The sequence below is a fragment of the Symphodus melops genome, assembly GCF_947650265.1.
Source record: "Symphodus melops genome assembly, chromosome: 1".
In the NCBI taxonomy this organism is placed as follows: domain Eukaryota; kingdom Metazoa; phylum Chordata; class Actinopteri; order Labriformes; family Labridae; genus Symphodus; species Symphodus melops.
Window position 1 is genome coordinate 52,602,156 of NC_136691.1, and position 22,545 is coordinate 52,624,700.

A 22,545-nucleotide genomic window follows, 5' to 3' on the forward strand; every position below is an offset into this window, starting at 1 on the left:
GAGGGAGAGAGAAGCTGCTGCTGTGCGCGTCTCAGGTAACACCAGTCATATCTGTACCTGTGTGCGGTGTGTGTGTTTGAGGTGTGTGTTCTCTCTCTCTCTCTCTCTCTCTCTCTCTCTCTCTCTCTCTTTCTAACTCTCTCTCTCTGTAACAAAGAGTTTTAGGCATCAGGCCAAGTGAAAGTGCTTTCATCGTGGTTGAATTGCATGGATGAATGAATGAATGAATCCACCTGAATTCACATGAACTTCCTGATACATAAGAATGATATTCAGCCTTCATAAGAGGCACACAGTGTAATGGAAGTAGCTTACATGTCATTTGCATAACTGGGAAAACTGTACCACATGTTCCGATTATATCAATAAAGTTACTTGTCTAGCTTTTTAAATAAAAACAGTTTCCAATTAATAATGAAACTTGAAAGTAACAAATACAAACAAAATATGAGAAAAAAAACTTTCCAATATATTCGACTATAGAAACAACGTGTGTTGTAGTAAAACAGGACTGTCCTGAACTTGATCTTATAACTTTTACTTTCATGTGTGCACTTTGTTTTTAACAGCCTTCACAAAGCAGAACTACTTATCACAGTCTTTTATTTATTTAAGTTCTTCATTCTGTTAGATTAAGTAATACAGGAGAGGCAGCAGGGCCAGACTAACCCTCTCGGTGGCCCAGGGGCCTGAAAGAGGTTAGAGTTAGTTTGGCTCTACGATGATTAAAAAAAAAAAAGGGTTGTGCAAAACTTTAAACTGATTGAAAAAAAAGTCAAAACCATTTTAAAGTTATTTTACTAAATTTAAACCTTAACTTTAAATCAACAAGAAAAAGAAAAACTATTGATTTCAATGATCTATTTGACATTGTGAGTCTTCTCTACATCTCTTCATGTAAGACTCTGAGAAGAGCATACAATGAGAAACTTTAACAAAAGGTAAATGACTTCATCAACGTCAGGATATGAAATTAAACAAACTTAATTCAATTGAATAAAGTTAATTTTGCCTTTAAAGTTGTATTTAACAGTCACAAACTACCAATACACGATCACGTCTGCTGCCACCACGCTGAATGTAATGAGCAAACACCTCAGAGGGCACGATCTGCTGCTGCCTTCTCGTCAGCAGCTGAAAAGAGGCGTACAAACGTGAGGGGAGACTTTAAGGTTGAGAATTCACAATTAACATGATGAAGCTTGAGACGCCTAAAACATAATACATGCTGCAGGTTCCCTTTGAATACATGAGTGTTTGAAGGATTTGGACGGGTGATTGAAAGGTTTGTTATTATGACCCAACAAGAGCATGAATGAAAACTTTTTATTTGGTGACATAAAGTTGAGAAACTTTAGTGTCTGTCGGAAGCGTTCTCTGTTTCAAGCCCAGAAATAAAGGCTGCTCTTCTGTTCGTTTCAAGAGATTGTCCCCAGTTGTGCTGTTATAATATTTTATTTAACGCAAACGTTTCAAGAAGATCTTTTTTAAGATTTTATCAGTATCCATTTAAAAAAAAAAGAAAGCACTTAATTGTAGGTACCGTAAATAAAAGAGTGTTGTTTATTGACTTTAACTCGTGTCTAAATACAAACGAAACAATCATTTTTAAAAATGAGTATTTACATCCCTACTGCCAGCTTGGTGTTGGACAAGTTTCCATAGCAACATATAATTCAGTGACATCAATTAGGCAGGGTTGGTAATTCTGGAAAACTAGCATGATAATGAAAGTAGCATTCCCTCAGTGCTCTGTCTACACCCCCCCCCCCCCCCCCCCCCCCTGGTTCCTCAAAAGCCACGCCCCTCATTTGTGTGCACGAGGGTCGTTGCTCCAGATGTGGACCTCAGCTCAATGCTTGCATTGTGTAGAAACTATGTCACCTCATGTCTCATTCAGTGGTAATTTAACTCTGTCATCTGTGACGCCCTTTGAGTGTGGGCTCGTGAACGCAAGGGGTCGTGAACGAGCAGGGAGTCAGGGAGGCTGTGATTGGCTCATCAGATTGGTACCTCTTTGCAGACATTGGTCGAAGTTTTTAAAGGCTTACAGCTGCTACAGATGACGGATTTTCTTTGTTAATTTTTTAGAGCACATGAATTATTCATTTCCATCAGGACCTGAAGATAATTTCAACCCAAATCTTGAAAAGTGTATCTGGAGAAAATTACCAACCCTGCTTTCAATACAACGTTTCATAAAAGAAAAGAAGCTGTCTTGGATCTTGAACTAATAAACCGTGACTTCAGTAAAAAAGGATTTTAAAAGTTTTAAATATTCCTTTTGATTGACTTTGACTATGTATTTAAACACAGCGGGGAAATGGAAGTTCTTGTTCAAGCATTATGTTGGACTCTTTTCAGGAGGTTTATGAACTTTCTTTAAGTCTCATGATCAGCACCAGGCCCTTCATGCCATTTCTGTCAGAAGTAATGACTCCATGCACAGTATCATTTCTGAATGTGCTCATGTTTCGATCTCTCACCTGCATATAAGATTGTTTGGACACTCTTCGTCACTGCTCGAGGAGTTCTTATCCTCATTTTGAGGGCCCTCCTCTTCCTCCTTGTGCTGCTCTCTGAATCCGCTAATGAACTCCTCTAAGGTCACGGTGCCGTCGTTGTCCACGTCCAGGCGCTTGAATATTCCCTCTGCCTCCCGGGAAGGAACACAGAGCTCCTGACAGATAGTAAAGAACTCGTTTTTTTCAATCTGACCTGAATTATCCACATCGTAGGCGTGAAATAGGGAAGTCAGACGCTGTCGCTCCTCCTCACTCATTCCCCTTCTTGATGCCATTTTCTGTTTTCAATGTCTTTGTCGACCTTGCTTTGGTGGAAAGAGGGTTACAGTAGGTTGCCAGAAAAATACTTTATAATGTAGAACCTGCTGGAGTTGAATTTAACATTATTTCCTCCAAGGTGAGAATCAGAAAAGGTTAAAAAGTAGTTGCCAGGTGGGAGCATTGAAATGTTTGCTCCATGTTTGAAAAAATCCAATCACTGGAGGAGGAAAGACTGCTGCTCCGAGATACATCTTGATGCTTTTGCTACCTCTCTTATATAAACTCCCTCCTCCTCTCCAATTCTAAGTCCTTTCAACTCCTGACAAACACCTTCAGGCCCCTCAAGATGCTGTGACAAATGTTGTTAGAGCCGTGACAGAAAATGAAAGTGGAAGACTCCCTGCAGGCGAGCCTAAAACAGTGGAAAGGGGAGTGGTGGAAGGTGGCTAAGGGTTACAAAGTCATCTCTCTTCAGAGGTTCTACATTAGGCTCTGCATTTGCAACATGCTTTGATATCTGTTTGTTGTCACAGCCGTATTGATCACTTACGTATCAGCCTGCTTTTATATTTTATTTTACCTGGCAACTATTCTCTTTGAGATAAAAAATCTCGTCCTGGAAAAGACACAAGTATATAAGTTCAGAACAAAGACAGCAAATGAATAAATGTCACATCAATCATCGAATCATATTAAGCCCCGTTTCCACCAAACGGTTCAGTCCGGTTCGTCTCAGTACAGCACACATTTTGCAGCGTTTCCATCGACTAAAGCCGGGAAAGATCCACAAATTAAAGACCCGTACTGTCCTACTTTTTGGAACCCTTCTGTTGGGGTTCCAAGAATATCGATCCGAGCCTAAATGGTGAAGCTAAACACTGCAGTCAGTTGATTGGTCAAAAGGATAATCTCTTCCCGTGTGACAGCGGCAAACACAACCCCTCTGTGTTTAAACACACTGTCGATTGTTTATTCGTCTGTGTTTCTCCTCGCGGCACACAGCCTGTCGTGTTTTTCTCCTTTGTTGAATTTATTAGCGGGGTAACCGTTAGCTGTTAGTTGCTATGTTGTGACGCTATTACGCTCTGTTGGCATCCGGCTTAAACGCCGTCTACCGAATAGGGCACGTTTTGGCGGTGAAAACGCACTAAAAGCATTTTCACCAAAGCATGTTCAGGGAATAACATACATGATGAGCCCTTAAGATCAAAGTCTGCAGCTGCTGACAGCAGAAATCTATAGAGACGGATAAATCATCGTCAGAATAATGGGGTTGCATTATCTTCATCAATCATCACCCTATTGTCTCTGGAGTTACCACATAGCCAGTCTGAATGCATTTCAGGTTCACCTGCACAGCTGACCCTAACAGATCAGAGTTTGTGTCTGAAGTGCAAAGATCTAAGTTGCACTATACGACAACAATAGCAATGCTCTCTATGCTAATGCACAAGTATCTCCTCAGAGTACCACGTTTCCCCCTGGGGGATTATGAACATATGACACATGAATGAGCGTGATCAAAACAAGAAACAAACACGTGTTCAATAGTCAGAGAACCTTTTTTGTTTATCTACAAACACAAAAACTCATATAATATATATATTTTTTAATTGTCTTTAAACATGTCAGGAAGTGTCAGTGACAACTTTTTTTCCTTGTCAGGTTTATCCACTGTTAGTTAAAATGAGCGATGACTTTTTAAAGGTCACTGCTTCGTCTCAGAATCGAAATCGTTTTTACTCGGTCTTGTCTCGGTCCCATACTGGGACTGGGCGGACTCATGTTTCATGTCCTCTGGCAAGAAACTTAACCTTGAGTTGCTCCCGATGTGTTGTCTGTGGCGTGTGTGTTTAAATAGGCTTAGTTCATGATGGACACTTTTCACAGCAGCCTCTGTCATCAATGTGTGAATGTGCAGGTGGAACATGTGGTGTAAAAGTGATCAGATGACTAATAAAGTACCATAAAGGTTCAAGTCCGTTTACCATTCATCATTTCCAAAAGTCCAGCTGTGTGCAGATGTTTATTTGAGAGTCAGTGCAGAGAGTAAACTGTAAGAGCAGTGTTCACTTTCCTGATGTCCTCTGCAGCGGGGAGACGAGCACAGCCGTAGAGATGAAGCACCTTTAACCTTCAGACAGAAAAAACACGTGAAAAAAAAAAACTGGGCATCTTTGTAAGTAAATAAGCTACTGATAAATAGTAAAAAATTCACAGTGTGCTGCATATTAGAGATAGTTAAGCTCTTTTTTAAAATCTTAAATTCAGATCACTGTTGTAATTACACAGGCAACAGCTGATCTCTTGCAGGAAGCCTCGCTGAACAGATGTTCATTGTTTCCCATGGAGGCTTTAGTTGCTTTTCTCCCACTGTGTTCGTCATCATGTGGAGGTGGCGCCTGATTGTTGCAGGACTGGGAATGCTTGTATCAAAGCTCCACTGAATTTCATGCTAACTTTTCATGTTTCATAGAAGCATCCTCTTAAATATAGATATGCTGAATAGACAGATTCATCCGTGCAGAAAATTAATTTGTATTATCTATTCAAAAAAGCACCATAGACATGTCTTGACATCAAAAAGATGTAAATGCACATAAAGTAGTAAGGGATAAGACTAACAAATAATGCTCAAAGACGAGTAAGTAAAAGAGCAATGACATGAAAACACATACACAATGATGAGCATGATATATTCTATAAACACCAAAGTAAAATAAAGTAATATAGCAAAATAATTGATTCAAACAATATCACACTTAAGGTCAAGATGGCGCTTTTTTAGTGTCAGCAAAGCTGTGATTCAGCTGCAGGCTGATTTAGACCAGACGTGTACGACTGATTTAGAAGCTGGTAGGTTCATGTGTCGTTTCATGAACTTATCATGAAACTTCATGTACTATGATTCTGTGTTGGGATTTAGAGGTACAAGCTGTAATGTTGATAAACTGTAAAAATAGTACACGTCTCTTATATCCAATCAGATTTCTCATTTTGTTAGAGTCCCGAATAACAAACATTTAGAATTGAAATCAGTATAAATTTAGATAAACGATGTTTATAAGAGCAGTTTATTTTAAAGTGCAAAAAGTTTCTGACGAGTCGTCATGGTCATAAATCAGCTGTTGTGATGAATAGTTGTCTTATTTACCTCTTGCAGTGTCTGCAGAGCTTCAGTATGCTCTCCACGCTGATGCGACAGAAACTCAGTTTGACTATTTGAAGGTGACTGCTGCAGTAATTGGCCAGGAGAGTAACCCTGAAACACAAATATACATCTGCAAATCAGCATTTTATTTATTGGTTTTGACAGTTCAAATCTTGGGATTTGTAGACAAACAAATTGACAACGGGGCGCCGATAAACTCGACTTCTCGTGTTTATTTTTTTTAAATCACGATTGGTGTAATAGTGCTTTAGTCTCCCACTACTGGCTACAAAACTGCACAAGGTTCAACTTATGAAAAAGATTTTTGTTACAGTACTTATTACCCAAAAGTAACTGCAAAGTAACTGCACTGCAAAGGCAAAAACCCAGTGAGACAGTCAGCTCTGTTTTTGTGTTGTACCCTCTGTTTCCTGTGCAGGTGGAGCTGAGATCCAGCTGCTGAAGTCGTCTTCATCCCAGAGCCTGAGACTTAACACCTGCATCTGTTACTGCCTTACAGCCGCTCACATCCAGGTGTCTGATCCACACACATACAACAACTTCAACACACACTGGAACCATAAGGATATCACACTGTTTGACCTGGAACCTGAGTCAGGGTTCTCGGGTTGATGACAGTCCATTTTAAATATTGTGTCTCAAGTTGGTGTGTGCTTGTACCTGATACAAGGTGTGTGTTTGCTGAGGCTGTGTAGTGTCAGGTCTGTGACTGCAGGACAGGAGCTCAGAGTCAGACTCTGAAGTTTGACACAGCTCTGAAGCAAAGAGTCCACGGCGGCATCAGAAACCTGTGAAGGCAGAAATGTTGGAAAACGAAACATGACCACGACGACGGGATAATTCAAAGAGATGAAGATCAAATCAACAGCACAAACATCAGTAACAATCAGAATGTTTATATGCACTTTAAGCCATTTAATCTGATGCCTGTCCTTGTCCCAGTATGAAGGCGGAGGCCAGGAGGAATACCGAGACAATTAAAAGCCCAATGCAACACAACCAAAACCCATCAGTGTGTTCAGGGACAAGGTGGCTGAAGTGATAGGTCCCTACTGCATCGTGTTTACACAAGCTATAGCAGCTTTATATTTTCAGAGTACACAGAAACATTAAAATGGACTCAAACTGACCTTTCTATGTGCCTCGTTGTGAGTCGGGTTAGTGGGTCATCAGTGAGCTGACAGCCGTTCAGGACAACAGATTTGAGTGTCAACCTGCAGGAAACGTAAATCAGTGAGTGAGGACATTCATTCAGCCTCCTGTTGCTTTTCTTTTTGTGCTGGTTCAGTGTTATTTATGACTGACTGTCTGAATGTATCTGCAAAGCGTTTTGAAAATATAACACAGACTTTATGTTTTTAACATTTAACATATTTAAATGTACAAAATACCATAACAAAAATAAATGCTGACCCTGGACAGCTTTCACTCCTGTGTCTGTCGCTCCACTCCAGCTCACATCCACACTGGTGACACGATCACACAGTTGGCCAATCAAAGGAAGCATCCGGTCACCATGGAAACCAGGACCTGTGCAACTTGTGACCTGGAGTTCCTGTGGTTGACAAAGAAGAAGTTAATATAAAAGCAGACTATTCATGTGACATCAGCTGATAAAAAGTGACACAGATTCTTAAAGACACTGACAGACAGTTTTTTACTGTTAAGATATTTTATCAGTGAACTTGCGGGAAGGTGTTCAGTTGTGTTGTGCTGCTTCAAAGACACTTCATGAACTCTTATTTGTTTTGTCATCACTGACAGCCGGTACATGGATTCAAGGTGTGGGGCTCATCTCATTCACAGCGTTAATAGAAGAATAAAAAAATCCAGATCACTGACAAATCAACAGAAGATGATTCTCTGAATAGACTCCACAGTGGCTAATTGATTAATCCTGCAGCCTGAGGGCGCCACTCTAAAATCATGTGAAGGAAAATTCCAACCAATACTGCTTTTATTTAATAACAGGAATTTGGATTCCCTGTTTTACCTCCAGAGAATTTCTGCACAGGGTGAAAAACTTCGGCAACCCCCAGGAGGAGAGTGAGGGTCCACCGCAGCTGTAAAGAGTCGTCCACGCAGACGAACCAACACTCTGTCAGGGTGGAGTTTTCCATTCTCACATCTCTCCCTTCACAAGGAAAAAGTGAGAAAAAAAAAGGTTTATTGTTAGTATGTGGAGCTGCTGAGGTGAGTCAGTGACCTACTGTACAATGTGTGTGCAGGTAGAGAGCATGTGATGGTGCAGCTCGGGGTTATCTCACGGTGTGTTTGTCCAGGGAGTGGTCCAGTACACCACCTCTCTTGAACCACTTACATCATGAGAATGCACCATGTGCTAACACACACACACACACACACACACACACACACACACACACACACACGCACACACATTTTGGAAATCCTTCCTGGAAAACTTCAGCACATTCCACTTATGCAATCAGAGGTGAATGTGAAGGAATGTCACTGAATACATCTATAATTGTCCTGAACTCGAGTTGCACAACAATCCAAAAACGATTTCACTGAGGCAACGATAAATCTCTCCTTCAGCAGATCACAGACGGACATTTTTTCCTTTTTATCACACAACATTTTTCAGACAGCTAATGACACTTATATTTATCTACTTTTATTAGTCCATAAAGATCTCAATAGTTCAGCCTGTGAGTACAATTCTGACCTGCTCACGGACCACAACCTGACCTGGCCCCTCAGGTCATCAGGTGGACATCTTTTAGAAGTACACACAATCAAAGTTCAGAGAGGGCGGCCTTTAGTTTCGCCTGGAACAAACTACTTTCCCCACTTTTAAAGAAGAACTCAAAACCTAACTATTCTCCTGAGTGTACGATTTCTGTTGTTGCAGGCTGTGTTTTTAACCTCAGTGTAAAATACATGGAGCTAACCTGTAATGAAATGTGAGTTACAATTCAGATTGTTATTCTTTAATATCCTTTTTAAGGCGAATGACACATTTGAAACAAACAGCCCCGACGTTAACAAGGGACACTACTCTTTCCCATAAATGAACACGATTCCTCGTGCAATGGCGACTCACAGAAGGTGTGATCTGCAGCCAGCGTGTGCAGACGCCTGCAGATCTGCATCGCCCTGCGCAGATCTGTGAGAGGCAGCGGAGACAGGACAGACAGCCACACCTCATCAGGCAGACACAACCAGCGCTCACTGACGACGACACCTGCTGGCTGACAAATAGAAAAACGACGACAACCATCAACAGAACGTCCAACTCATTATCACTGTCAGACACAACAGATACTCGTCTTTTACAGCCGCTGGGAACTATGATCTTCTTTTATGTATTAACAATGATGTAGTCATAGACTTTTCTCACACTCCTGTGGACCTGTGAAGCAAAAACCCCACTCTTTAATACTGATACAATAAGATTTTTAAGAACAAAAACAGTCAAGATCAAAAGGCTCCAGCAACAGCTGTAGTGTTAAGAGCTTTTTGACCGCTTAAAACCTTTTACTCGTCATTCAATCCAAACTGTGGCTCCTTTCATGTAGTTCCCCACTCTCTCTCACTCCCCAATTTCTGACTCCATCAACTGATCTGTCCAAAACACCCAATAATAAAGCTTTAATTTATAAAAAACAAAAAACTCGGATGTGCTGATATTTGATTTTATTATTTATTTATTTTTTTACGGTAAATGGAAAGAAACTGAAACTTATTATTACATCACACAAATATTTTTAGATTGGCTCGACTTGTAACAGGACGGGTAGATTTATTAGCCCTAATGCAACCATACTGGACATAACTAAAGCATTTTCCAACATAAACCTCAAAATGAAGAGTGAAACCAGTGACGACTTGTTTCATGCAGCTGATGAGTTTGCATGAAGAAGCTGTGCCGTCTTACATCAGTACTAAGACAAAAACAGACACTGAACTCTTTCAAACATGAAGGAGAAAATCCCCCTTTAGTCTTCTGACTGGAGGATGAACGATGTCAGAAAAAGTGTGAAATTGATTTCAGACTATCTTTCCTTAAAAAGAAATGAAGCAAGTTGTTGTTTGTCACCACAAAAGATGACCCCGTCTAAAAGAAGCCGTTCATATGACCAGTTGAGGAGTAATCGTGTTTTTTATTTGTTGCTGAACACACGCACAGCTGGAGATGATGCTCTACGGTCATCAAAGTGTGTCTCTGTTTGCAGGCTGAAGTAGCCTTCCCTCGGTCCTCTGGTGTGTGTCTGTCTGAGTCTCCTTTCACTTGTGACGACGTCTGCAGTTCATCAGATACAGATTCAGCTAAAATAAAAACTATTCCGACCTTTAAAGTGGGTACATACTTTTTTGTTTTTTCTAATATTTTGTAAACATATTTGGAACATATATTTAAAAAAAAAAAACGGTAAATGGACTTGAGCTTGTTTAGCCCTTTTCTAGTCCTCAAAGCACTTTTACACGGCAGGTCAGACATACACATTCACACACTGATGGCAGAGGCTTTGTAAAGTGACCACCAGAAGTAACTGATCCCAATCATACACATTCACACGCTGCCAAGGAAGCAGCAAGAGAAACTTGAGTTAAGAGGAGGCGTTATGTACAGCAGCAAATACAAAATAATTTGCTGATATCCAAACCTTTCTTTTTTTTTTTTTTTACCTTTTCAATACTTCATATTTGGTTGAAGAAAACAGAGAGGCTCTTGATTTTTCACCGAGTCTCAGTGAGGCTCCTCGACCCTCAGCTTTTTTTCTGAGGCTCTCTGACACCACCTTTATTTTGTCCACACACATTCAGTCCCCCGTCCTTCGGCAACAAAGCTGAACACAGATAGAGACAGAGGTGAACCAAAAAGAGACAACATCGCATTCACATCAAGATGCGACAACAGAAATTGTGTTTTTTATCTGTAATCATGCAACCCTACTTACTCTTTATACCTTTTTTACTTTCACGCCCCCTTAAACGAAGAAATGTCTTTAAATGCTCATAAAGTGCTGCCTTCTTTTTATTGAGTTGAGATGTATTTATAACGTATGAACTCCTCTTTTTTTGTGTTTTTAACTCCTTTGGTTCTGGCTTCATTGAGACGTTTTAGAGCCTCAGGATTTGCAGTGGTATGTTCAGATGTCATTCCCTCTCTTGCAGGTGACTCTACGAGACGTCCTGGTTCTGTTCCTTTTCTCTATCTTACTCTGAGGTGGTGCAGCTGATCCACACAGAGCTGATACAGCTCACAGACAGTCAGAGTCTGAGGTATTTTCAAACGACTGCAGCTTGAAGGCTTTTCCACACGTGCCTGTGTCTTCTCAAACTCATTTTCACCCATGTTTCTCTTTGCAAAAGCTAAGCTAAATTTGTGTTCCTTGTTTGTTCCTGACCTCTTTTTAACCATCCTCACATCCGCTGTTCTCTCCTTAACAACTTTCTTCTTTGTCCCCTCCTCCCTCTCGCACTCGACTTTACTCAGCTCAGCCTTGCGTGTTGTTTTTTCTCTTCTTGCGTCTGTTTTAGAGTTTAGATTGGACATCTTGAAACCGTTGTCGATGTTCAATGTGGGTTCTTTCATCAAACACTTTGTATCATTGGATGAAAGATTTCTGCTGTTTTCCTGCCTCAGAGTTTGTATGTTGGTGGCGTCCAGGAGCTCCATAGTTTGCATTTTGTCTCGCCAAGTAGCCTCATCTTTCAACAGGGAAAAAGAAAATGGTGTGAGGGGATCATCAAAACAAGAGTGTTGTGTGTATGAACCAAGATGTTTATTTGATTAAAGTTTCCAGACTTTCTCCATACCTTCTTCTTCTCCTCCTCTTCCTCCATAAGCGGTATTACCAACTGCACTACAGAAAACACGAGGGTAGTATTTAGCTGAAGCTCATCTTTTCCTCTCTTCAACAGCCAATTTCAAACTCACAGACTCATGATGAACTTCTGACCCTCCGCTGAGAAAAGTGTGCGCCAAGTCCAACACCTGTCTCAGCTTCTGCTGCTCACTGAGCAGAGACTCACTGAGGACAGGAAGGCTCAGCTCCTGGGCCGTCATTTTCCTACAGTTCCCACAATCCTCCAGGAGTTCAAAGACAGAATGTCTTGTTGTGTTAAACTGCTTCTCCATACTTGTGTTTGTAGATTTATTGGAAGCTAACATCATCCAGGGGCTCATTGGGTATTTTCTAGAAACTTAAGTTGGTCTGTTGTAAGCTAACTGTGTTGTTAGCATGAGCTAAACAACCAGACAAACATGTCCTGTTAAAAAAGAAAAGACATTTAAATTTGAATAAGCACAATATTTTTTTAACATGAACATGCAAAGCTTTATTTAGCTTGGTACATTATACTTGTTGGATGGAGCATTATGTAAAATGGCCACACTTTCTGAGCAGCATGATGCAGTCAAATGTGGCTACCTTCAACTAGTGTCAACTCCCCTCATATCAATTGGAGCAAAGGGGGACAAAGGGGACAGCTTTCTGCAGCTCAGTCGCATTTGGAGGACCCATAATGGTTAGCAAGAACTTGGTCCATCTTAATGTTAAGCAACTATTTCCAATTTTTATTTTACACTTACTAACCATTACCTCTGAAAGCAACAATCAGACAATTTGAGCCCTCCTCTTTTTCTTAAAAAAGATGCAACATGTTGAACACAATACCTAATATGCGCTCTTTATTTCATATATAAAGAGTACACTGCATAACCTTGTCACACGATTCTTACGACGATAATAATAATTCTTATGTTATGATAAAACAGCAGCTAAACACAAATCTTAACTTCTGGTGGAGTCAGTGACATAATGGTTGTCAAGTCTACCGGTGTACTTCAGCCATCACCTTTTGAAAGTTTGAAACACATTATGACATTTATCAAAGGAGAAACAGAAAAAAAATACAGTGTGATTTCTGTTTGTACAGCTCCAAGGTTGTTTTAAATGTGCTATAGACATAAATATTGATTGATTGATTAATTGATATACACACTCATCACCTAACTACCACCTCAGGGAGGATGACAAGAATACAATAAACACAATCAATGAAACGTAATTGCATCAAACAAACAGCAAAGTTTAAAAACCTCAAAATGAGTGAATTGTGAGATCCACTTCACTTTCTACGGGCAGCTGTTTTTGAGTTTTCCTGGAATAGAGGGAAAGTCAGAAGGAACAAGGGAAGATAACTCTGCCTTTGCTTCATAAAAGATTTAAACAGATTTGGGTTTTTCAGCAACCTTTTAAACAGGGAGACCAAATCAGGACGCAAACGTTTCACTTGGAGCACAATGGTCTTTTTTTCTGTCTCCATGTTTTCACATTGTCACCCACTCTGGAAGAATTAGACTATTTGGTTATAACGGACTGTTTCTAAATCCTGATGTCATCTGTCTCCTGCTTACTGATGATACGGATGCTTTCTGCAGAGTGTCTATTTTTGTATGATCAGCTAAAACACGACTGTGTCTGAAGTTGCGCACCCGTTTAATGACCGTCCTGCTCTTTCTCGCTTCTTAAAAAATTAATAAAGGAGCTATTAGTGCTTCATCAGAGCAGCACTGCTGGGGGGACGAGACTGAGAGATGGGAGAAGACAGAAGAAGGGGGAGAGACGGAAAAAAAGGGAAAATGCACGTGTCTGTTCGGGGAATAACTCAAAGCAAAGAGAGAGACAGTAATAGAAAATGTTGCTAAAGAAAGAAGTCAGATTAGTTGAAACTCGAGACAGAGAGGAAGAGACAGTTTGAGATGGAAGAGGCTGACACAGAGTGAAAGAGAGAAGAAGAAGAAGAGACGAGAGAGAGAGAGAGAGAGAGAGAGGGATGGAGGATAAGTGTTAAACAGATCTGAGTCGCACTGACACATCACTTCTCCCAGTGGCAGGATTTACTCTCAAATTAGGTTGTGTGGTTTCTGTTTCATTTTCCCGTTGTGCGTCTCAGCTTACGCACATGTGCGTCACTCTGAGCGAGCGAGTGTGTGCATGTGCATATTGTGCCAATTCACTTGCACTAAAACCTTTTCCAAAAAAACATCTTGGTCCCTTAAGCCGGAGCAAATAGAAGGAAGCTGAAATTCTTTGGGAGCGGGTGGGTGGATTTGGTCTTTCAGCATGTATTATGTAGATGTGTGCTGTTTTTCATCGCAGGATAATGCCGCAGAGGATGCAGTTCTAAAGAGCAAGTAGTGAGGGCAATGTGCTCATACTTCTGCTCCCATGTCAGAACCGCTTTCTTCTTCGAAAATCCTTTTTCTATTATATTAAATTTAGAAAGTGTCCGAGGAGGATGTGACATAAATTCCACGAGCAGAGTCATTTGGTGGTTGTCTAACGATAGATCACGTGATAAGACAGATGTGTGTTGAGGTGATGATGATGATGGAAGAGGATGTTCTCAGTCAGCTGGACTGACTGCAGGACAGAGGGAGACTCAGGATGAGAGGTTCTGGCCGAGCTGATCCCGGTGCTCAGACTGTGCTTTGAATTAGACAAACAAGATGAAGGAGGAGGGCGGAGGAGGATGGATGAGAGGAAGAGAAGGTGGGTCGAAGAAGTGACACCCACAGGGTGCAGTTATTTGTGTTAATACTCAAACCCACTTTTCTAAACCAAAAAGAGTGAAGTCAATTCTACCACGTCCTTTTTATCAACACTTTGTTGAGCAGGATTACCCCCGCCCCCGAAATCAGGAAACACAATGAAAAGTAAAGAAACATTCAAGGTTCAAGGTTCAAGGTTCTTTATTTGTCAAATATGCCACATGTTAAACATACAGCACAGATGAAATTGCATTCCCCCCCCCCCCCCAGTGCAAACCTGCAGTGCATAAAAGAGCACTAAAGAAAAAACTAGCAATACTGTACAACAAATAACTTAACTAAAGACATTTGGACAACAAATAACGAACAACAGACAACAAATAACTTAACTAAAGACATTTGGACAACAAATAACGAACATCAGACAATCGACAGACAAGGCACTTGTGAGTGTTTCGCTTTGAGGTAGAATGTGGATAAATTACTATGAGGTAGATAAATTCCAGTATTAACAATATAAACAGAGTGCAGATTAAAATACGAAGTTAAAGTGAGGTAGTGTGCAATAGTGCAAGTAGCAAAATTACTATGAGGTAGATAGATTACAGTATTAACAATATAAACAGAGTGCAGATTAAAAATACAAAGTTAAAGTGAGGTAGTGTGCAATAGTGCAAATAGCATAGTCAATACAGTTCAATAACGGCTGTGCAGAGTTTTTAGGGTGCGTGAATTAGTGGAGCATGCGGGGGGTGGAGGAGGGGGGTGATGCCAGGTCCTGTAGGGGCAGACTGTGGCAGGATGAAGGGGGGGGGGGATGGGGGGCAGAGGGGGCAGAGGGGTGAGGGAGGGTAGTGATGGGGATGGAGGGCAGAGGGGGCAGAGGGATGAAGGAGGGTAGAGAACTGAGGGCAGAGGGTGGAGGAGGCGGAGGGGGGATGGGGGCAGGGGCAGGAAAGGGGATGAGTGGACGAAAGGGGGGGAGGGCAGGGAGGGAGTTGAGACTCCTGACAGCCTGGTGGAATAAACTGTTCTTGAGCCTGCTGGTTCGAGCACGGAGACTCCGCAGTCTCTTCCCAGACGGCAGCAGGCTGAAGAGGCTGTAGGACGGGTGGGTGGGGTCACCTGCAATCCTGGTGGCTTTGCGGGTGAGACGTGTGTTGTAAATGAAGCTCTGAATGACGTGATGAAAACATCAGAATGGAGGACGTCTGTACTTATCGAAGCTTATATGTGAATGCATAATTAACTGGCTCTCTGCATTTGCTTCTGATGTTTCCTCTAATGTTTTACACACTGTGTCTGGGTGTGTATGATTGTGTGTGTGAGTGTGTCATCGTGCTTGTGTGTGTGTGTGTGTATGATTGTGTGTGTGAGTGCGTGTGTGTGTGTGTGTGTGTGTATGATTGTGTGTGTGAGTGCGTCATCGTGCTTGTGTGTAAACTTCAAAGCTTTCACTTTCAATGTTTGCATGCATGTGTGAGATTGAGTGTTTCTGGGATATCTGTGAGACCCCAGGAGGGAGTTTAAGTTATTTCTGCTGCTTGATCCGAGGCCTGTAGCCTGTCATTGAGTCAGTGTGTGTGTGTGTGTGTGTGTGTGTGTGTGTGTGTGTGTGTGTGTGGCTGCCGAAAAGAAATTAAAGCTTGGCCTCATTTTTAAATTTGCAAGGTAACATGCACAGCACATTTATGTAAGTACGCACACACACATAAACACACTGACACATAAACACACACACACAGACCTTCTCTCTGGCTCAGTGATAATTAAGAGACTCTCACTCAGCAGGGACTCTGTCTTTCATTTTCTCCGTCCCATCTGAGCTGAAATGTCGCACCATCTCTGCTCTTCTTTCACAGTCATCATGTCTCTCTCCCCATCCTTCATACCTTCTTTTCCACGTCTCTGCTCCATTTCGCTGTCATTTCCTCCCTGAGGTGTCTCCTCCCTGCCTTCTGTTGGTCTCTCATTGTAATCGCTGGTCGTTGTCCTCCCTCAGGTGTCTCACTGCAGCTCACATCCACACAGTGTCCCTGTCCTCTCATTTCCTTCATTCCTCATCAATTCGGCTTCCAATCTTTTAAATATTTACTTTACTAGGCTGCTCTCCTTGCATTGTTTCACACTGTCCTCTTTCAATGTCTGTTTGTTACCTTGATTTAAAGCAAAATCCGACCTCATATCACATGACCTGTACATGAAGTGCACACAGGTTGAGGTTGGAAGGTTCAGAAGGACCTTCAGTCAGTGACGAAAGTGGAGCGTTCAATGTCATGGCTTTTATTTCCATCTTCAAAAATCCAAATCTTATTATGCTAATGTGTGTGAGCTGCATGTGCTCCAGTTACCACAATGTTTTTTGAAGTCTGCCCTTTTCCACTTTACATTTCCCCCAACATTTGAAGGGGAAATGAAGGGGTTAATAACTTCTACATTTTGATAAGCTCTACATTTTGTAGTTTAGACAGATTCTGTATATAAGATGTATTATTTAATTAAACATACAAATGATGCTCATATTACACAGAAAAAGAAAACAAATGAAATGAGGTCAGAAGTTCATTCTTTACATTAGAAATCTTTGTCTTTCTTTAGTCACTCTGCACTAATATGCAGCTTGTCCAGTAAGAGGCAGCTCATTATGTTTTTTTTTAATTTAATGTTTTATTTTGATTCTGTATTGCACACAGGGTAAGGTGACATGAACAAAAGTGCATCTCTTTGTGCTAAATTTGGGTGAAATTGATTTGGACTAATTTGGGTCAATTTGGTATTTCTGTGGTAAAGTTATTGTGAAAGATTGATGAGTTACTCGTTCTGTGTAACATCATTCAAACATCATCCACTTTCTTTCTCTCAGTTATATAAAAACAGTCTCTGCTGCAACTCAGAGTTCTTAAATGTTTGTTTTGCGAGCATGTCTTCAAGTTGCGTACGTCTTTCCTTGCTGACCACCTCGTGTGCTTTGAGTGCTTCTATCGTGGCCTCCAGCATCCTAATGGAAGACTTCTTCTCCTCATAACGCTCAGAGAGGGAGCGATACTTTGACTGAAGTTTTTCACAGTTTCTCTTTGCATCCTGGAGTTTTTGCCTGATATCTGCAATCTCCTTCTTTCTGGAGTTGCACTTGAAACACTCTGAGGACTCCAAAGCTTCTCTCAGCTGGGTTGTCAGGAGTTTCAGAGATTCAACCTCAGTCTGGCTTTGTAAAATCTTCTCCTCACTGTGGTTCTTTTGAGTTTCAAGGTGAGACTTTAACTCTGCTTCCATATTTAGGCTATTTTGTAATGCCAGTGTCTTCTTAGAGAGCTCTGCCTCTAGCTTGGCCTTCTCCTTCATCAGCTCATCCTTCCATCTCCTACGTTTTCCTTCTTTCTGAAGCTGTTTCTGTGCCAGCTGGCACTCGTCAAGGGCAATCTCAAGTTTACCCTTCAGCGTTTTGTTCTCTGACTGCAGTTCATGGCTGGTCAGTGTCAGAAGTTCTACTACCTTCACAAGTGAACAGCTACTGGCTTTTTCCTCTTTGAGGTCTGAGGCCTGCTGGTTCAATTTCTCCTGCAGGGAGGAAACAATGTGCTCATTGTCTTTGATTGTATTTTGAAGACTCTGATTATTGTTGAGTAGTGATTTGTTTTCTTGTTTTCTCTGCAGAATTTCGTTGCGCTGCTCATCGATTTGTTGTCTCAGTTGCTTCTTTTCAGCACAGTTTTCCTTCTCGCGCTCTTCTGATTCTTCTTGCAGACTCTTGAATTCCTCCCTTCTATTTTTAAGCTCAGCGGTCAATTCACTGCTCTTGTTATTCCTCTTTGCAAGCTGGCACTCGGTCAGGGCAGCGTCAAGTTCATCCTGCAGCCTGGTGTTCTCCGAAATGAGTTCTTGGCATTTCTGATTATTGATATGCAGGGATATGATTTCTTTGTCTTTCTGCTCAATTGTGTTGTACTGCTCATTGATTTGATTTCTTAGTAGGTTAATTTTAGCACAGTTTTCCTTCTCACGCTCTGTTGATTCGGTTTGCAGACTCTTGAATTCCTCCAGATCATTTTTCAGATTCTCAATGGCAGCATTTTTCTCTATAAGCTCAGCGGTCAATTCACTGCTCTTGTTATTCCTCTTTGCAAGCTGGCACTCGGTCAGGGCAGCGTCAAGTTCATCCTGCAGCCTGGTATTCTCCGAAATGAGTTCTTGGCATTTCTGATTATTGATATGCAGGGATATGATGTCTTTGTCTTTCTGCTCAATTGTGTTGTACTGCTCATTGATGTGATTTCTTAGTAGGTTAATTTTAGCACAGTTTTCCTTCTCACGCTCTGTTGATTCGGTTTGCAGACTCTTGAATTCCTCCAGATCATTTTTCAGATTCTCAATGGCAGCATTTTTCTCTATAAGCTCAGCGGTCAATTCACTGCTCTTGTTATTCAGCTTTGCAAGCTGGCACTCGGTCAGGGCAGCGTCAAGTTCATGCTGCAGCCTGGTATTCTCCGAAATGAGTTCTTGGCATTTTTGATTATTGATATGCAGGGATTTGATTTCTTTGTCTTTCTCACCACATCTCTTTTGTTGATCGACAAGTTGGTTATTAAGTGCCTTGTATTGAGCACTTTTAATCCAATTGTGCTCGATCTTTTCTTCCTGCAGAATTGGAGACGCCTTCAAAGTGTCCCTGAGCTTCTTGATTTCCTTTTTTTTGTCTTCGAGCTCAGAGCAAACTTCACTGACTTTGTCTGTCAGTATTTGCTTGGACGACTTCAGTTCTTTTAGAGACTTTTTATAATCAGCCAATTCGGCCTTTAATTCATTATTTTCAGCCTCAATGTTCTGGTTGCGGTCTAGCACTTCCCTTAGAGCCTTTGCAAAGGCTTCATTGTCTTTTTGCTCCTCCTCCAATTCTTTCTGCTCAAGAAATCTGGCACTTTTTTCCCTCTGTAAGGCTTTTTCAAGAGCTTCTATTTCTCTTTTGTTCGTCATATCATCTTGGAGATCAGCACATTTCTGTGATCTCTCCGATCTTCTAGATCCATCCGATTTTATCATTACCTCAGATCTCTGTGATCTATCTGATATTTCAGATATATCAGATGTCTCAGATATATCAGATCCATGTGATGTTTTCAAACTAATCGATCTCTTAGATTTTTTAGACCTTTCCAAGCATCTTGAAACATCCACAAAATTTGATACATCCATGCTATTCAAATCGCAGTTCAAGCTCTCAGATCTCTTTGGTATCTTTTCTTCAACCTCTTCAATGTCTGATCTCTCCAATCTCCCACATCCATCAGATCTCGTAACTCTATCAAATCTCTTGGATGTATTTGATCGCTTAGATCTATTTGATTTCTCTGATTTGATAGGGATATGTGGTCTGTCAGATGTGTCTGTATCGGATATGACTATATCAGATGTGTTTATATCCGAAATGTCTGTATCGGGCAGAGTACAAACCACCTGGCCATGCCGTGATCGCCTGTTGCTCATTTTCTCAGCTTTATGAGAGTACTATGCTTTACCGTTAAAACAGAATGAAAGTAACCAGGATTAAACCAACAGTTAAGTTCTCTGTGCTGCCAGACGTCAGGAGGCTTTAAAGGCTTCTAGAAGTTTGGAATCCAGATAATGCTCCTTTGATGTGTGATGTCATCCAGATCATGCTCCTTTGATGTGTGATGTCATCCAGATAATGCTCATTTGATGTGTGATGTCATCCAGATAATGCTCATTTGATGTGTGATGTCATCCAGATCATGCTCATTTGATGTGTGATGTCATCCAGATAATGCTCATTTGATGTGTGATGTCATCCAGATCATGCTCATTTGATGTGTGATGTCATTCACATTTTACATTTGTCTTAAAGGGCCAGTTCACACATTTAAAACAAAACAAACAAAACCAACATTCTATCCTTTTACACAAACGTATAAGATAAATCTGGAGGAAGCAGGAAGTGCTTCCCTCATCGAGTCAGTCCATGTTACAGTCACACTTTAGCAGCCAGATTTTCATACTTTTAGGTTTCACACTGTCTTTTGGCTGCTTCTTTAACTTTAGTTTAAAACAACTTTAATGAGTTCCTTTAAGTCAGGTTTTCATCTCCTCCGGTAACCCGTCTGTTCCCATGGCAACACAAGTCCCTATAGTTTCTGCACCACACTGTCATTTCTTAGCTCTTTGGGAATGCTTTTTAGCAGCATGCCTGATGCTGTTTCTGTGGAGGCAGTCGCTGCTGTACAGTTGTTGTTTTCATGGCAATCCTTTACTGTATAAATGATTATAGTTACGCAACTTGATCATTGAACATGATATAAAACACTATAGCTGTGTTGGTTTGATAGAAGATTAAAGGACATGACAACCATGCTGATTATTTTTTAGATGAATTCATGTTTGAGATGACGCGTGATGATAAATAATTAACTGTTCAACAGTCCGGATAGTCATTGATAAAGCTCGATATTCAAGTTTTTAAATCAGTCTGTGTTACTACAGCCATACTCTGCAGCGCTATAGATCACACAAACTGTTAGTTTAAATCTTTCTTTTTCCTTCTTCTCATTCTCTCTGTCACGTGTGTTTCCAGGTATCTCCTGTACCTCCAGCTAAAGAGAGACATCTACCATGGTCGTCTCCTCTGTCCTTTTGCTGAAGCTGCCTATCTGGGAGCGTGCATCATTCAAGGTGAGGCCAAATGAAAGCAAAAAAGGGACAATGTATGAACAGTCTGGTGCGGATTTTGTCTCAGCTGATTACGACTGTCTCTCGTTTGTTGTAGGTTTGCAGGTTTTTTGCTGCATTTTGAATACAATAAAAAAAAGTGAATACAAACTTAATTTACTATAGGTGTGTAAACCCCCTAAATCTCAAAGACTCTATTGGTTATCTCTTAACCAGACTTCAAAATAAATGGTTCCTAGAGACTACGCATCACAAGAAGTGCATGCACTGCTGGGTAAATGAAAAAAATCATGCAAATGACTTTCCCCTTAATTAGTCGTTACAAATGTTCAATCATACTGCAAAGCCACTTGCTTCAACATGGATTAAGAGTGCATTAGCAGTGCTGTATAATATAAATAAACCCCTCTGGCTGATACATGTATCCGTGAACTGTGCAAACTCTCCCTTATTGGCTCGTATCCCCAGAGAGCAGAGTATGACTGGCTGCGATATCCCGACCCAGAGTGTGTCTGCAGCTTATCATTGGCTGCTTTGTTTAACGAGGGCAGGTCCCACTTTGTCAGGGTGTTGATTACAGAGGTTGTGGATGACTGTTTAATTAAACTCCAGGCAAGTATTTGATTCAACCTTCATTAGGCCTGTTTATTAAAAAAGGATTTAAAAGAGAAATTAATGTCTGTTAGGACTTTGCTCTTGATTCAATAAGGAATATGTTTATCTATTAAGCTAATGAGTATTTTCGGCTGTGATAATTATAACAGCCTGTGTTGGTAAAGATGTGTCTTGAGCGACTCTGCTGATGACACAAGGCGTCTAAAGCACATGTGAAAGACATAGTTTGAATTTTGGTGTCACAGTTTATTCAGTTTGCACGGCTCCAGACCAAACACTAGTCCTTCATTCAACACTTAAAATGATACAGTAAATAACATCATCCTTTATTTTGTATATGGAATTAGAATAGATTAAACACACTAAACAACGTGATCATTTTTCAGCGCTGCGAGGCAGAGGCACTGCTTGTAAACAGGCAGACAACTCAGGGCCAACAGACTTTAAACCACCGCAGTGGCTCAAAATGTGCACATTTTGCAATGACAGTAGAAACCCTCCTGAGGCACCCCCATCTAAGGGTCTTAATAATCATGTGAAATTGCAAAAGTGTGAATAAAGATATACACATTTGCACAGTTTGGTCTTTTGTCTCTTCTTACCATTTTCACACTAATGTCACCTTCTGTCTGCAGCTGAGCTCGGGGACTACGACCCAGAGGAGCACCCATCAGACTATATCAGAGACTTCAAGTTGTTCCCAAAACAGTCCCTCAAACTGGAGAGGAAGATCATAGAAATACACAAGAACGAGCTGAGGTAAGAGA

The 22,545-nt window shown here is 41.0% G+C and overlaps 1 long non-coding RNA gene across 3 annotated transcripts; it reads right to left on the bottom strand.

The window, feature by feature from the left end:
• Window positions 1–5,982: 5,982 nt before the first annotated feature.
• On the bottom strand, window positions 5,983–8,113 carry LOC306833114. Of its 3 annotated transcripts, none has more exons than XR_013780299.1 (5): window positions 7,952–8,113; window positions 7,372–7,513; window positions 6,619–7,172; window positions 6,359–6,475; window positions 5,983–6,048 (listed from the first exon to the last, which is right to left on the bottom strand). It is a non-coding gene; the product is annotated as an uncharacterized lncRNA (long non-coding RNA). The 3 variants fall into 3 exon arrangements; XR_013780300.1 differs by lacking the exon at window positions 7,952–8,113 and having other exon boundaries at window positions 6,619–6,746; window positions 7,089–7,172; window positions 7,372–7,941; XR_013780301.1 differs by lacking the exon at window positions 7,952–8,113 and having other exon boundaries at window positions 7,372–7,941.
• Between the last annotated feature and the right edge of the window lie 14,432 nt (window positions 8,114–22,545).